This window comes from Chelonoidis abingdonii, chromosome 6 (genome assembly GCF_003597395.2).
Source record: "Chelonoidis abingdonii isolate Lonesome George chromosome 6, CheloAbing_2.0, whole genome shotgun sequence".
In the NCBI taxonomy this organism is placed as follows: Eukaryota; Metazoa; Chordata; order Testudines; family Testudinidae; genus Chelonoidis; species Chelonoidis abingdonii.
In genome coordinates, this window is record NC_133774.1 from 14,018,846 (window position 1) to 14,021,639 (window position 2,794).

The window sequence follows — 2,794 nt, forward strand, 5'->3', positions numbered from 1 at the left end:
CAACGGATCTTTAGCTGTCCCATCTGACCTCTCAACAAACACTTCAGCCCATCTGTGAGGTCCAAGTGTTTTACAATAGCCACGTTAAGCTGGGGCTGGGCTGGGGCTGGGGTGGGGCTGAGGGACTGCGATGGGGTGGGGTCTATATTTTGCCCTTTGTGTAGGGCGTGGTCCCCAAGCCTTTTTGTGGCCAGTAGCACATTCATGTTTTCAAAGGAAGTGTAGAGTGGGTGCCAACTTTTCAGGCTTATTTATAGTGTACATTAAACAATTACGAAAACTATTTATTAATATACATAATATATGAATCCATAAGACAAAAGGTGATTTTACATGTAAAAGTATTAATTAAATTATTCGGCAATTACTCTTTCACCTTACCATGTGAATTTGCTTTTTTATCTACCTGTAAGAAAAACTAAGGAGTTTTTACAAAATAAATATCACAAACAGTTTTCATCTTATTTATTTTTAAAAAGTTAAACATTGTTGAACTCCTGGTCCAAATATATTTATTATTCTTACTTTAACATAGACTGAAGCTTGCAGCCCCTGAGTTCTCTGTTCCTGGCAGCCGCAGGGCCACGGTTTCTCTCCGGCTTAAGCTGCGGCCCCGCACCTGCCAGGGACAGAGAACACCAGCGCCCATAGCCTGCAGTCCCGGCATTCTCTGTCCCTGATAGGTGCAGGTCCGTGGCTTCTCTCCTCTGCTGGGCACTAGGCGGGCGCACATAAATGCCCTGGTGGGTGACATGGTGCCTGCAGGCACTGTGTTGGGGACCACTGGCTTACGGCAACTGTCCCTCATGTGTTCAGTGGAATTACATGTGAAACACCCTCTGGGGTAGTTCTCCTGTGGAGGGAGTCTGTGAATGTGATTTCAAGGAGGGGAGCGGTTCTGGGGAGATAAATGCCTGGGCTCCCACCCTTCCTCTTTCTTTACAGGTGCAAAATGGGCCTGTATATAGGAATCAGCCAAATTGACAGCCACATGTGCAGACTTTAGGGATTTCTCTCACATTGCAGCTCTGATTTCTTCAAAAAATATACACTCAGAAAATGCTCTTGTGCAACGAAGTCAAGTAATTGGTCATAATTCTCTAATTCCTTTCCCTCATCAAAGCACACATCCTGTATGACTCATTAACACCCTTTTCGACATTTCTAAATCTCCCTCTGTACACTACAATATTGCAATACAGCTTTCGCAATACAGCCTTTCTACATTCATCACATTTCAAAGCCTGTTCAATTGGCATTTCTTTAAATACATGTAATGCTTTACTTGAGAGCTTTGGAACCGGCATGGGAATTTTCTTGTCTGCTGGGACTTTATGGAACTCAGTCTTTCAAAGTAGTAAAATATTCCTCAGTACAATCTGATTCTTTGTATGCAGGGCATAGCTTGTCCCAGCTGGGTGTTTCTTGGGAAGAGAGAGTACCTCTGGGCTGCAGAATCTGTTCATGCTGCTTCATCATGTCCAGGTTATAACAGCCATTCTCTCTCCCCTTCTTGGGCTTCCTTTTTGTTTAGTTCCATGGTTCATTGGTGTGCTTCCTCCTGCTGATGCTTTGCTGCCTCCCTCTCCTTGGCTCTCAGCTCTGCTTCCCACCTCTAGTGCTCTTGGTCCTTCTCCATTTTAGCCATCTCCAAATTGCTGGTCCACTCTGCTACCTCCAACTTCTGTACCTCTGTCTCAGCCAGTTTGAACTGCATGGCTGCCTTGCTGAGGGCTGTCTCTTTGACCACTGTTTCTTTTGTTACTTTTGTCTATCCCAAGGGTCGGCAACCTTTCAGCAGTGGTATGCCGAGTCTCATTTATTCACTCTAATTTATGGTTTCGTGTGCCAGTAATACATTTTTAATGTTTTTTAGAAGGTCTCTCTCTCTAAGTCTATATATTATATAACTAAACTAGTCTTGTATTGTAAAATAAACAAGGTTTTCAAAATGTTTAAGAAGATTCATTTAAAATGAAATTAAAATGTTGATCTTACGCTGCCGGCCCTCTCAGCCCACTGCCGGTCTGGGGTGCTGTTCACCTAGGTTGGCAGCGGGCTAAGCAAGGTCTGCGGCCGGAACCTGAGGTGTGGGGCTCAGGGCAGAGGGTGTGGTGTGTGTGTGTGGGAGGTCAGGGCTCAGGGGAGAGGGCTGGGTGACTGCCCCCTAAGAACTCCCAACCCTGCTGCTCCTTGTCCCCAGACTACCCCGTCCTGGGACCCCTGACCCCAACTGCCCCCCATGACCCCACCCCTACCTAAGCCTCCCTGTTCCTTGTCCTCGGACTGGACCCTATCCCCTCCCTGTCCCCTGATTGCCCCAACCCTTATTCACACCCCTGTCCCCAGCCAGACCCCTGGGACTCCCATGTCCCATCCAACCACTCCCTGCCCCGACAGGACCCCCAGAACTCCTGACCCATCCAACCCCCTCAACTCCCTGCCTGCGCCAACCCCTCTCCACACTCCTGCCTCCTGACAGGACCCCCAGAACTCTCAACTCATAAAAACTCCCCAGCTCCTTGTCCCCTGACCACCCCCTCCAGAGACCCCCCCCAAGACTGTCTTTGCTCCCGGTCCCCTGACTGCTCTGACCCTTATCCACCCCCTGCCCCCTCACAAACCCCAGGACTCCCATGGCCCATCCAACCCCCGGCCTCTGCCCTGAGCCCTGTACCCCCCACCGTAACTCCCCCCCCAGGACCCTCCTTGCTCCCGGTCCCCTGACTGCTCTGAACCCTATTCACCCCCTGCCCCCTCACAAACCCTGGGACTCCCATGCCCCATCCAACCC